Genomic DNA, 15459 nt, shown 5'->3' with positions numbered 1-15459 from the left:
TGACATAAATAATTCGCCTTCATTCCAGGCTTAAAGCTCAAATAGCTGGCATGTTGCTGTGCATGTTATGTTATTATGCAACATTTTCAGACATATGAAGGAGCAAGAACATGATTATTCTGCCTCAATAAACACAGAAGCAATTAAAACTTCTATTGGGAAATCTTGCAGAGCATTCACTGAGGCAAATATGATTTGGCTAATTAATTTCTGCAATATACAATATCAAATTTATATAACATCACAGGAAGAACACATATTTATATATTTAAATATTTATGTATGTATAATCTATAATGTATAATTAATTATCATATTTAAAGTAATGTACAATGCATAATCTTTGCCAAAAGTATATAGACAGAAACTAAAAAATAAAAGTGTTTCACTGTATTATACTGGTTATACAAACCAGAAAAGTTGGGACATAAAATGCAATAAAAAAGAATCTGTGATTTGTTAATATTCCTAAATGTTGAATAAACTGATAAAAGTAGAAAGAAAAGATTCCAGAGTGTTCACTGATTTGCTTTATTGTATTTTGTAAACACCTATAGAATTTGATGTCTGCAACACATCCCACAAAACTGAGACAGAGGCATGTGTAGCACTGTGTTCCATACGCTTTTTCTATTAATGAGACTTTTAATAATAGTTTGGGTACTAAAGACACTAATAATTGCAGTTATGCAAGTGGAATTTTGTCTCTATTCTTGCTTGATACAACACTCAAGCTGCCCAAAAGGCTGTATTTGCAATTGTCTGATTCTACATTTTCAATAGGAGACAGATCTGGACTGCAGGCAGGTCAGTCAAGCACACACACTCTGTGTCTACAGTTGTAGCTCATACAGAATGAGGCCTGGAATCTTCTTGCTGGAATAATCACAGTTCCTGGGAAAAAATGATGCCTTAATGGTAGAATGTGTCTCTCTAAAATCCTAATATAGTAAAAGAAAAAATGATAACATATAAAGCAGAACATTATTAATTATTAACAATTATTATTCATTCTATGTGAATGAAAGAATAGTCTAGCTTTGTGGTCTGCCTTTCTGTATAGTGCAGCCTATGGCATGAAAAACATCAGTGACTGTGCTAAGTGCTCTGAATCCGGCTGTAGTGTGCTGTTCTGTACAGGCTGGGTTACGACATCAGCAGCATATGCTCTCCCTTTAGGAGATGTACAGACAGCTGTTCCCAGGAGTGTGTCTGGGCAGACAGCATACAAGCCATCACAGTTGCCTTCTGTTCCTCACTAATGAGGAGAGATAACAGAGGTGGGCACTTCCACTTAACTGATTATGTGCTTGTTTAATTGCTTTATTTTTTTCCAATCAAATGGGGCCAAAGAATTTATGAATGTATTGTGAAAAGATGTGTAGGGTAAAGCCAGAATTCACTGCTGAATGTATAACCTTTGAGCTTTCAAATAGTATTGAGTGAGAAACTATCTTGCTACTGTGATAAATAGAGCCACATGGTCTTGGGAGTATTTCAGAAAACCATTGTCAGTTAACACAGTTCACCGTTGCTACAGCAAAAAAGCATGTCCACTTTTTTTCTAAAAAATTACAGTATACATTAGCTGTTTATTATTTGTACCAGTTTAGGATAAATGTATGTGTAGCGTGTCAGACTGTTACTTGCTAGGTAAGTAATGATGGTTAATTAGAGCCCATCTTTGCTGCTTTGCTTGAGGGCATTCTTATATGCATTGGTACTTAGATATTGCATCGTAAATGCTGTATTTATTTCTGTATATTTTACTTATGCCTTAGCTAGATGTTCTTTGCCTGTTTAATTAAGCATTGGATTTTTTATTCGATATTTTATTTTCTAGTCTATTAGGAAACAACAGAATGAGGTAAATACTTCATCTGTCTGCAACTGTGGGGAAAATGCATCTGTACTTATGTAAGATTGCAAAGCAGTGGTTTCTCTGAAGCCTGTGCTGTTATGATTTATTCATATTGCACTACACAACGTCAACAGGAAACGACAACTGGGACTGGTGGAGGAAAAACAGAGGGTATGAAATAACCACCATAATACAACACAATTAATCCTGATGTTCTACCAGGATAACGTGACACATTTTGAATGTTTAAATAAAGCTGTACTGTCACTAGCCCATTTGTGTTGCTGCTTCCTACTGGCTCTTTTCTTACAGCCTGTAAAACATAATTTCTTTACAGTGGTACCTTGCAACTCGACATCCCCTAAACTCGAAATCTTCAAGAAATTTGTACCCTTAAACTTGATGTTTCACTTAAAGTCAACGGGTGTGCGACTGTTGTTTTGTTCAACGCTTGGCTTGAGAGGTGCGGTAAAACATCATCAAAGTGCGAATATGAGACCAGTCTGCATTTGTGTGGAATAACCGTTAAATCCACTCTGAAAGCGTCCCCATGTATCTGTGTTTAGCTGGATTTTCCTCCTATTTCACTTTTAAACTTGTGTTATAGCTCAGGGTGCTGAGAAATTGTGAGAATCAGCTTTTCCGAGAGAGTTTAAAATGCTTATCATTGAAAAAGCTTAATGTGACTTAATGTATTAAAAGAACAACATAGAAACATTAAACTTCTCCTAATTATTACTGCTCATAAGTTCTCTCTACTAATGAAATACCACAATATGGTAATCCAAGATCAAGCATCTCCGTGATTAAATTAAGTGTAAGAAAACAATAAAAAAGTAAAGGTAAAGAGCAGGTTTATTGTATTTCAGTGTTTTCATATTATATTTGTTTTATTTTCAGTGTATACATGTAAAAAACAACCCCATTATTTTACATAAGCCTAAAATACATGCAGTTCCACAGGACCATGGAACACATTAACAGGTTTCTCATACATCCTTATTGGGACAAATACCTTGAAACTCAATGCCTTTTAAACTCAACGCCACTCCCAGGACCAATTGACATCGAGTTTCAAGGTACCACTGCACTTAGTTTGTTGGCTTTATAAATACCTAGCTTTACCCAAAAACTTCTCATGATCTCTGTAGGTTTCTTCACTTGTATACTGTTCTGGCATAATCCACTAGCACTTTTCTCACAGTTTCTAGAACTTTATAAATGCTTGTCTTGATGCATGCGCAATAATCCAGGTACACAAATCCACAAAGTTGAATCAGTTCATCTGGACACAAGTTTGTTGTAGAGATACGTTTCGTCACTCAATCCGAAGACTTCTTCAGTCTGAGCTGGTGTTGAATACCCCAACCTTATATGCAGTTGATTTGCATAACGACCGATCACTGCCCATTGCATAACAATGGAGCCGGTGATCAGGTCCATATGTAATTCACAATGACCATTAATTACAATGGCCATGTGTGTCTTTCACACATGATTGGGGTAAAGCTCCTATTACGGCGTTGTATGATGGTGAGAGATGTACTCTCAGGCCCCCTCCCCGGTTCAGGGATGGTCGTTCCCTCTTCACGTAAATGGCCTTTTTGACTCCACGTTCAAACCAGCGTTCCTCCTTGTCAAGGATCTGCACATCGTCATCATTAAATGAGTGGCCGCTGGCTTGCAGGTGGGTGTAAACCGCGGAGTCCTGGCCAGAAGAGGTTGATCTTCTATGTTGGGCCATCTGTTTCGCCAGTGGCTGTTTAGTTTCCCCGATGTACAGTTCCCGACAATCCTCCTGGCACCTAACAGCATACACTACGTTACTCTGTGTCGTGGAACCCGGTCCTTAGGGTGAACTAATTTCTGGCGTAGCGTGTTCTGGGGTTTGAAAGCAACTGAAACACAGTGTTTGGAGAATATCCGTCTTAATTGTTCCGATACTCCCGCCACATACGGAATCACCACTGGTTTGCGTTTAGACCGCGGTTGTTCTTCTCCTCCCTTTGATCCACTGGAGCTGTGTTTGGGCATTTTTCCCGCTTTTACGAATGCCCAGTTGGGATAACCACATTCACCCAGGGCCTTCTTGACATGAGATTTCTCTCTATCCTTGGCCGTAGTGTCTGTGGGGATGCTGTTCGCCCGGTGGTGCAGCGTCCTGATGACTCCTAGTTTGTGCTCCAATGGATGATGGGAGTCAAACCTTAAGTACTGGTCCGTGTGTGTTGGTTTGCGGTACACATTTACTTTCAAACGTCCCGCATCTTTACTAGCAATTTCACAGTCTAAGAAGGCTAAAACGTTGTTGCTTGCATCCTCCCTTGTGAACTTGATGTGTTTGTCCACCGAGTTGATGTGGTCCGTGAAATGTGGTACTTCCTCTGATTTTATTTTAACCCAGGTGTCGTCCACATATCTGAACCAATGACTCGGTGGTGTCCCGGAGCAGGACCTTAGTGCCTTCTTTTCCACTTCCTCCATGTACACGTTTGCAACAATAGGTGAGACGGGGGACCCCATAGCACACCCATGTTTCTGTTTGTAGAACTGTCCTCTGTACGAGAAGTAGGTGGACTGAAGACACAGTTCTAGGAGTGTGCACACCTGATCCGTGGTAAGGGTGGTCAGGGTGGGGTCGCCTTGTAGTTTTCTATGGACCACCTCCACTGCCTCAGCAACCGGAATGCAAGTGAAGAGGGATGTAACATCATACGAGACCATTGTTTCCTCCGTCTCCATGATGACGCCCTTCACCTTGTCCACAAAATCCATGGTGTTATAAATGCTTATGTGCCATTTCTTTTAAGTTAAACAAAGAGGTTTAACAAGAAGCCTTAATTAGCTGAATGTTGTACTTTACACAGATCATGTTCAGTTCATTTATAAATAATCAGATCAAAATAAAAATGTTCCTGTCATCTTTCATTCAACATACAGTCTTCAAATGTGACAGATTTAATGTTTCATTAAATAGTTATTGGGTATTTTTGAAAATTTAAGAGACTGGATAATTGGATGCCTGTTACTAATTACTGGCTTTTCTTACAGACTGTAAAATATAATTCCATTATTTAGTTTGTTGGTTTTACTTACAAACACTTCTCTCACAGATAAATAGCTAGCTTTACCCCAAAACTTCTCATGAAGTTTCTTCACATGTATATACTGTACATATATACGTATACCAATTAGTGAACAGAACAGGGTCATCGCAAATACTTCTAACTTCACACTTTATTCATATGCTTCTATTTTGCTGTTTCTGATCTTTTATCTGAACTATATGTGATTTATTAGATCTTTATTCTGAACTGAGAGTGAGTCACTTGCCACAAATCACCCAGGAAATAATCAAGCAAGAGCTTTTCAGTGCATGTGGTGACTGGAATCAGGGTAGCCTCATGTTCTTCCTGCTGTATGTGAAATATGACTAGTGTCAGTACAAATTGTGCAAATGCCTTTTCCTCTGGTTTGAGCAGCTGTCTTATTACATTATGTCCCTGACTCACTGGGCTATTAACAAGAATGAATTATACGTCACAAATGTTCTTCACCTGCTCAGATTTCTGTTGGCTAACGCTAATGTGCTTAAACTCACCACTGGTCTTAAGCCTTAACAAAAAAGCACATCCACAGTAGAATTCCCAGTGGTGTCCCTGATGTGGCATGTGCACTGGCTCAAAACACTGGCACATTGTTTTAATAAGGAAAGACAGACTTAATTTAATGAGTTCTGTATTAACTAATGGATACTATTTCTGCCTGGCTTCTCTGATACTTTCTGATTAAATATGGACCTCAAAAAGCTTGCCGTTGTGACAAAGCGTGGCACAGAACAGCATGTCTCTCATTTGTAATCAGACTGTCCTGTTCTCTTGGTTTTAATTTTGCAAACTAGTGTTATTAGACCTCTTGGTGAAATGCTCTAATAAAGCTAAATGGATTAGGATGGTGGAAGCTACGTTCAAATTGAATCTAATCCTAAGAATCTAGGGTTAAGCCTCAATAACACATATTTACAGCTATGTGTCACTTATTGTCCGTGACACGTTCTGTAAAATATGATGTCATGTGATTAGGACCACATATTTAGTATGTACCTGGGTAAATGATTTTCCACCTTTGTGATGTTTAAAAACCTTTTGGTTCACTTCCAAATCTATACTTTTCCTTTGCCATTTGCTGCTGCTATCACAGGAACTGTGTGTGGAATCCATGATGCACATCTCAGTAACATATCTCTAAAAGAAAATTATGCAAAGAAGAATGCCATTGTTTGGGAATCAGAAGAACGGAGAGAGTGTAAAGGGCAGTGCTTAGCCGACAAGTTAGGGACAGTGGTAACCTAGTGGATAGAGCTTTGGCCTATCAATCAAAAGGTTGAGAGATCAAATCCTGGTTCAGCCATTCAGCCACTGTTGGGCCCTTGAGCAAGGCTCTTAATCCTCTAGTGTGAGAACATGGCAAAGCCAAAAATTATAGTAACCTGAGAGAAAGATTGAATCTGAGTACCACTGCTGTCTACTGACGTACTGTGTAACCCTAGAAATAAGAAAGTGTAAAATCTGTAAAAATTTAGCCAGTAATTAATTTAGGTTATGTAAGTGTTACATAAATCTGAAATGCAGCAAAACAGTAATGTTTTTGGAACATATTTACTGCTTGTGGTAGCGTGGCCAAGTGGTCTAAAGTGTCTATCTATTTTTCCATCTATCCTTCATAAGTCTTGGACTAATCTTAAATATATCTACAAAATGTCAGAAGGATACAGAGATATATTTATTTAGAGAGTGAAATGAGTGGAGCGTTGGTTGGTTTGGCTCTGCTGTCCTCCTGTACCTCTCCGCTCTGCTCGTTCTCACCTTGTCTGGAGAAAGTGGAGTTATGTAACAGTACTGCGCCAGGCTAAGCAGGCCTGACAGAGGCGTGATATTGCAGAATGCAGATGCTGATCTCTTATAGGAGAGAGAACACAAGTGGGTGTTTTCTGTAGGACCAATTCCTAGCTTGCATCGTCGACTTTCTTTTAGCTTTTGGTGCACTTAATAAGTTTGATGTATCAAGTAGGATCTAGCAAAAATACATTCACAGCATTATGATTAGTTTATTCTCACTTTAAGTAATCTGAGCGCTTCCCAATCTGTTAGGGCACGGGGGTCCGTATTTTCTCTTTCCTTCTGCTATAACAGATGTACTGCTTTTCCTTCTGTCAGAAAGTTTTTCTTTCTATAGTACACATAATACACACATACACTTACTAACTCTCTAAGCTCTCGTGGAAGGCGGACGCACTGTTCCCTGCTCCCTTATCTCTCCTGCTTGGCTTCTTCTGTATATATTGTCTCGTCTACTCTACTCTTCAGAGATTCTCTTAGCACTGCTCTTCGAAGAACAAATTATGGATTTGGTTAAATGGTCTCTGAATGCTATTGACACCATCTTCTCAACGAGGAGTTCGGGTTCGGGGGAACCCACATGCCCCGGCGGAACGCAGATGGCAGGATACGCGATGGACTCGTGGGCGAAGTGGAGAGTCGTGTGCCTGGCACCTCTTTCGTTAGAGGACATAGAAGATGTTTACCTATTCGGAACTTTCATTGTGGGGTTTTTGCTGATTGGATTAGGCTTTACTCTGCTGTATCGGGAAATTAAAAGAGTTGGGTCAGTTGTCAAGGGTCCCCAGAAACTGCCCAATTTGATTGATATGATGGGCAAAGCCGTAGGAACTCAGACTGTGACTATGAATCGCAATATGGAATTTATCTTGGAGAAACTAGCGGCTTTGCAAAGGGATTTGAATCAGAGACCGAATCAATCGCAGAGCATGTGTTAAGGAAATTTTTAACCGTGTTCGGATTACAAAAACAGGTCATTTCTGCTCTTTGGCTTTCCCTGCTATCAGCATGGCCTCGCTGATAAGGAAATTCCTCCGGAAGATCTGCGCTAAGGGTCATCTCACCCTCCCTCCCCTGTTCTATGTTGACTGTTTTCATTCTGGGCAGCAACTGCTGTGTCGCCATCTTATCGCAAACTTTTTACAGACTTTTTGCAGGAATGAAAGAACTGACATTTTCCCAACCCATCACCCGACGCCTTCCAAACTAAGCTTAACCCCACCAATACGGCGAGACGGGTCTTAGCGCGCGCCGATCGGCTGCGAACCGCAAGATGGCTGCTTGTCGTAGTTTGGTTACTTTTCCAATCCCAACATCCCTACCCGTGGCTTGTTGTGTGACTATGTTATGTTTGTCATGTTTATGTGCTTGTGTGCTGAATGGAGTTTATCTCCTTCTTTCCCAATGTGGTCATTATTTCTTGTTTCTTCTAGAACTGCATTTCGTTGCCTTGTACTTGTACATGTGTAATGACAATAAAGTTGAATCTAATCTAATCTAATAACGTCCTTGTTTTCTATTAAAATTATATAATTTAATCAATTACAAGTAGTTTAGCTTTTTTTCTTCAGCACTAGGTCTGTATGGAGCTAGTCTTACATGGCAAGCTGCCATTCTTTTAATGTCCATCTGACGACTGGGGTAAGTAATTAAAAGATCTAACTTTCAGTGTCGCTAACATTTTTACACATTGCAGTCTTTAGTATATATCTTTTAAATAAAGTGACATATTATCATGTAGATATTGTTTACAGTTAATTTCCTGGCTGTGTTTTAAACTTTATACTAGATAGTGTGGAACCAAAGCAAGTGCTCTAATTAGAAAACGTTCATTACAGTAGTGTGCTATTTGAGACACAGCTGCTTTGTATGTCACTGCAACTTTGAGCTCTGGGTTGCATAGATGTATTATAATTATTATTTTTATTATAAAAAGAAATGTCTTTTAACTGCTTTATCCTAGTCAGGGTTGCGGTCAGGTTCCCCCTGGAAACAGTGTGCACAGGGCAGGAATATTGTGGACTAAGTGCAATCAATCAGAGCGCTCCAGCAATCTATTATCCCCTCAGATGAAGATGAAACCCATGGGTAATAAAGAGTAAAATATAATATACTCACCTAAGACAGTAACTAGAGCCCAGATTTAAAGCAGGACCCTAGAGCTGTGTAGCACCAAAACTGCCTAATGTGCCATTGTAAAAATTAACAAACATTGCAGCTTGAACTCTCTGTCATAAGACATTTTAGATGAAAGGTTTATAATATTATGTTGTCATAAGCATTCATAAAGTTGTCAGTTTATTTTCAGATTGTTTTTTAATAATATGTAATGTCATAACATCTTCTTGGGTGGCACAGTGGTTCGGTGGGCAGCAATGTCACCTCACAGCAAGACGTTTCTGGGTTTGATTCCCTGGAGGAGAGGTCTGGGTCCTTTCTGTGTTGAGTTTGCATGTTCTCCCCGAAAGCTTTGATTTCCTTCCACAGTCCAAAGACATGCAGTCAGGTTAACTGTAGATACTAGAGGCACCCAGGTGGCACAGCAGTAAAACCACACGCTAGCGCACCAGAGCTGGGATTTTGAATACATTGTATTGAATCTCAGCTCTGCCATCCGGCTGGGCTGAGCGGCCACAGTTTTAACAAAATATAAAACTGTGGATACTAGAATTGCAATAGATGTGATTGTGTATTTGTGTTTTTACCCTGTGATGGACTGGTGACCTGTCTGGGGTGTTTCCTACCTTTCATTCAGTGAATTGTGCCCACCGTGACCCTGAATAAAAAGCAGTGGTAAAATGAATGAATGAATGATTGAATTAATGTATAACAGTTGCTCGGCATATGACAATTATGAGTTGGTATTAACTTTATTGGTACTGATAACATAGCACATTTATAAGAGCTGTAGGAACTCATTTCAGCGTATGACAGCATATGCAGTCTGGTATTAGCCTGTCTGTTCTGTGGAGAATCCAAGTAAAATTTTACCGTATTTATATAACCTGTGTATTTTTTCAGTTTTGGACCCCAGAACTGTCCATATTACACTAAGCAAAAGTGTGACTGTATTGTAAATACATTACGCTATAATGTAATGTAATAAAATACATTTCTAAATTCACATATTTAAAATTTGTCCTTAAATTCTTTTCAAAGTGCAGTGCGGTAGCCATTAAATACCATTTATTAAAAACACAGGAATGCTTGTACTTCCGTTCTCATTCCATCGGGCATGTTTAAACCCACATCCTGAGCCAGACTACTTACAGAACATAAAAAAGAGAAACATTTACACCCCACCACAGACTATCACTTGAAATATTCCCGGTGGAGCCAGGCCTGGCGGGCAGATCCATTACACACGTAAGGGTCAACACTAGCACACTTGATAAGATGCGAGGCTTTTAAATGCTCATTTCCCTCCTGCTAAAACATGTAGTAGATACAGTAAGTTATGCTTCAGGCTGCTCTATTAAAGCTGCTCTTTGATAACTGCCAGTTACACTGTCTGCACAATGACTTGCTGGAAAAGAAGTTTAAACCACTCGAGCAGGACTGACGCAAGGATTAATACATCTGCCAATGGAAAAATAGAAAACATATTATCACTGTCTTTTTAATATAATGCAATGATGGTGTTGTGATGTATTTTTGCAATCAGTGATTATTAAGTTACATTGTGTTAGATGCTTTTAAAAAAAATTTAATTAGCTTTATTCGCCCAAAGATGGATTGGCATCCTGTCCTGGGTGTGTTATTACATTGCAATGCCCAGTAAGTCTGGGGAAGCCGGACATGAAAATAAAATGTAAAAAAAATAATAGAAATTAGTTTTATCCTTTCAACCACTGTATTGTTTGTTGTCTATTGCAAAAAGTCAGTGAGCCCTCTGGAATCATCATGATTTCAACATTACTTTCTCCTACTAATTACTAGTGCAGTTTTTATAAGATGAATTGATTAATTGAGAGTTTAGGCTAACAAAGGTACTAAATCATGTAGTAAATAACTGGTAAAACCTTTCAGCAGCCACATTTCATGAAGCTGCTGAACTGTATAACTGTGAAAAGAAATTTTCTACATTACTCGCAGGAACCGATTGTTAGTTCATGCAATGCCATCAAAATCTCTTGATGCACGCTCAATAATCCAGGTACACAAATCCACAAAGTTGAATCAGTCCATCTGGACACAAGTTTGTTGTAGAGATACATTTTGACACTCATCCAAGACTGAAGTCTTCAGACTTGGTTCTTGTGGAAATGCCATTAAAACTCCCATTCTTCCACACAATCGTTCTGTGACAATACATTACTCTCTGATTTAAAGAAGAGGCCAGCAATTTTACATGTCAAAGGGGGGTGGAGGTGCAGGTGGTAGTCTGCAGCTCTTCTCAGCCAATATTGAGGTAAGGCAAGTCACAGGGGAATTGTCTAGATTGTGAGTAATTGAAATGTTTTACAATAGAAGCACATATTTTGGGTTATTAGGAGACATATTACACTTTTCATTAATAAGACGTTCCTGGGTTTGATTCCCAGGTGGAGCAATCCGGGTTCTTTCTATGTGAAGTTTGCATGTTCTCCCTGTGTCTGTGGGTTCCCTTTGGAAACTCTGTAAGTAAGGTTATTTGAAGATACTAAATTGGCTGCGACAGTGTTTGACATTGAACTTAAACTGATGAATCATGTGTAACCTGTAACTACCTGTCCTGTCATGAATGTAAACAAAAGTGTAAAACATGACGTTAAAATCCTAATAAAACAAAACAAACACTTTTCATTAATGCAGCCATTGAGGTCATTTCAGTGTTCACAAATTACTGTATAATGCATATAATACAGTACATACTGTAATTAACATCATTAGCAGATAACTGAAAAATCAAGGTTGATGTTATATAATACATGATCTGTTTATTCCCTTTCATGAGTCCGGCACTGATAATCATATATTGCAGTAAAACTAAATAAACAACAGAACAAAACAAATCGAACGTACTTTAAAACCAAGGGAAATTGAACCAAAATAAGAGCATTTACCTTCACATAGCATCATTAATAATCCTCAAAGTACAAATATTGGCATCTAGATGGATGCATTCACAGATAATCTAACATGGTATAGATTTTTGGTTCTTTTAAATATAGGACAGGCCTTCAACAAGGATCAGAGTATAATGAGTGCAATACTGCCACCTTTTGTAAAACATTAAGTGTTACATACTTCCAGAGACGTTTTACTGAAATTGTAGCTTGTACCTAACATATAAGAATCTGCTTATCAGTCTATTTCGATTAAGCTTTGGATGTATTGTTATATTTTTTCATTGAAATAAGTTACAATGACCAATGAGCCAGTATAATAACTACAAACGCCAACTGAAATCTGTACTTTGTTATTCACCTGAACCTTTATTTAACAGACAAGACAAAGACAAGATTTTAAGTGTTTTCAAGGGTAAACATAATTATGTTTGTTGAATATAAACAAATTTAGTCATTAATGTCAATAAAACACTTTTTTATTATACTTTTTAATCGTATAGTAATTAAATATACTAAATGTTGCAGTTTTGCAAGTGGATTTTTTGCCCATTCTTGATGTATACGAGGCTTGAGCTGCTCAACAGTTCGAAGTCTGTTTCTCCTCTTCATGCTGCACCATACATCTGTCAATAAGAGACAGATCTCTTTTAATTGTTTTCAGTGACAAACTTAATTCTATTTGTTGAATATGAACAAATTTAGAAATTGATGCCTGCAAGACCCTTAAAAATAGCAAAATTCTCCTCTTTATGATGCGCCACACATATTCAATAGGAGACAAATCTGGACTGCAGGCAGGCCAGTCAAACACACACACTTTATGTCAACAAAGCCACACTGTTGTAACTCGTGCAGAACGAAGTCTGACATTGCCCTGCTAAAACAGACATGGAGTTCCTGGGAAAATATGTCATCTTGATGGCAGCTTATGTTTCTAAAATACAAATATAAGCCTCTTCATTCATATTACTTTCACATATGGGCTTATTTTTTTCCATGTATCTTCATGTACATAAATGCTTCTGAACAGTAGTGATTTTCCCCGGTTGCTTTTGCTAGCATGAGAGTAGTGATGTGATCTTAGAAGCTTTTAGAGAGATTTACTGGCAGCGTGCAGAAGATGAGTTACTGTCTGTCTCGAACAAAAAGCCCTTTAATAGTCTGGCCTGTAAGAAACCAGCATACTTTAGGGATGTATGTCAAATGTATATCAGATTTTTAAGTCTGAGTAATACAATGCTAACTTAGAGAATGTATTTCCGACCTGACTCATACTGTAAATTAATAGGGTTCTCACTTACTAATTGCTCCAGACTCGTACATACATGGTTGTATTTTTTTGGCAGTGCTTCAGCAGTGGTTTCTGTGTGTGGGTCTTTAAAGTCATAGGAACTCTATATGCATTTAGAGACTTAGAGTCCAAATTGTTAAGTGCTGTACACCAGCTTTTACATTACATGAAGCTTCATGAGAGAAAATTTATTTTGTTATGCCTAGGCCAGTCTAGCTGACGCCACTTCTAATTACCCTAAACCCCTCAAACTGGCACACTTCAAATCCAGCAATCTCGATAATCAAATATTGGAACTGTATGGAGTTGGGGTTGTACTTTTCACTTCTTTAATTTCAACTTTAGCATGGCACTGTTATAGAATGTTATCTATCCACCAAAAACACCTATCCTCAAATTCTTGCCCCAGCTAAAACTGCAGCAGTCACCAGTTAGTGAAGTTATTAAAGTGTTAGCAGTAAGCCATACAATCCCATCAGACATAACTGTTAAGGGCATACAGTGTTAAATTATTTGTTCTAGTGTTGAAAGTCACCAAGAATCTCCTTACGCAACATTAAAACTCATAAGCTTCTATCAATGAGCTGCCATGCATGTTTCTAACCTTGCCAAAGTTGTATAAATCACACCACCAAATATTTTCAAAAGGCATATTACTAAAATATGTACATGGGTCTAATGGACATTATAAGAATGCAGCCTTTGCATTTTAGTTAGAATGTAAGTTGTGATGAGTCAGTGTAGCCAACATCAATTATGGTTGTGGCTGAATTAAAGTGAATCCTTACAGTCATGCTTTAAAATCTAGTAGTCAGCTTTACCAGAGGATTTGAGGCTGTTGTAATATATACTGCTCTCTGATAGACATGACAACGATCCTAAACGAACCACCAAAAAAAATCATTATAAAATGTAAAAAATAATTATAAAAATAAGAAATAAATAAACAAAGCAGTGGCTCAAGGGTAGGAAGGTAAATATTCTTCACTGGTCAGGTCAGAGCCCTGACCTAAAGCTAACAGAAAATCAGAGGATGGAATTGAATAGAGCTGTGCATTTACATTTACATTTACATTTTCGGCATTTAGCAGACGCTCTTATCCAGAGCAACTTACAGAAGTGCTTCCATAGTAAACATTACCTTACTCTAGTTTAAGTAAACAACAGTCCAAGAACACAAATCTGCTAAAACCTGTAAGAACCAAAGTTTTTTTTTTTTTTTTTAAAGAAATGAAAGTGTTAGTAAGTAAGTAAGTACAAGTCAGCTTAAGTGCTTAGTAAAGAGGTGGGTTTTTAATCGTTTTTTAAAGACAGCAAGAGACTCAGATGTTCGGACAGACAGGAAGTTCGTTCCACCACTTGTTTGCCAGTACAGAGAAAAGCCTTGATGCTCGTCTTCCTCTAGTCCTGGGTGGAGGATCAAGTCGAGCGAGACTAGTGACTCGGAGGTTGCGTGGTACAGAGTGGGGTTTGATCAGACCACGACGGTAGCTTGGGGCTGGTCCATTTTTGGCTTTGTAGGCGAGCATCAGTGTTTTAAACTGAATGCGTGCAGCTACAGGAAGCCAGTGAAGAGATTTCATTGTCAGTTACCATGAAATTTGACTAAACCCGAACAATTCTACAACTGGAGAATGTGGAAATATTCACCAATCTCAGTGTGCAAAGCTGGTAGGGACATATCCAAACAGACAGATGGCTTTAATTAAATACTAAATCAAGGGACTGATCACTTTCATTGATCCGGACTAATCAATGTTTTAATAAATTTTAGAATCATTTCCTTTTTCCTCCTTGTTTGAATGTTGTAGAGCAAAATGTACAAATTAAACTACAGAAAAACTTTTTGTGAGGTGTTTTTCAATAACATTTTTTAAAAAGTGATTGATTAAGAGTGATAATTAAGAGTGCATGAGCTTACCATGGTTGGTCTCTCTTTGCTCTTGAAAACTATCTCTAGACTATAGCTGCTTTTAAAAGCATGTTTCATCAATAGAGCAGTAAGATATTTTCTAATATGGAAACAGTGTTCAGGGTTGGATGTGCTACAATCCATATCTAACAACCATGTTTAATGCTGTACTTTGAACATACAGTAATAATGTGATGTTTTTAATTAGCACCTGATCTTATATAATTACAGCAACTAATGACTGTTAAGCTAAGCTGTAATATATGACCTGCAAAAGTGGTTCCCCTCAGCCTTTATCACCTTATTCATTAAATAATTGGTTTAATAACACAATTTCACTATTGCGAAAAAATAACAGCTTTAGTTTAAAGAATCACACATCTAAGTGGATTTTGATGAGTCGGTTTGTGTTCACGCAGCACCCTCTTGTGCTGAACTACTGTGGT

The sequence above is a fragment of the Trichomycterus rosablanca genome, chromosome 8, assembly GCF_030014385.1.
Source record: "Trichomycterus rosablanca isolate fTriRos1 chromosome 8, fTriRos1.hap1, whole genome shotgun sequence".
NCBI classification, from domain to species: Eukaryota; Metazoa; Chordata; class Actinopteri; order Siluriformes; family Trichomycteridae; genus Trichomycterus; species Trichomycterus rosablanca.
Note: the sequence above shows the minus strand (reverse complement) of the source record.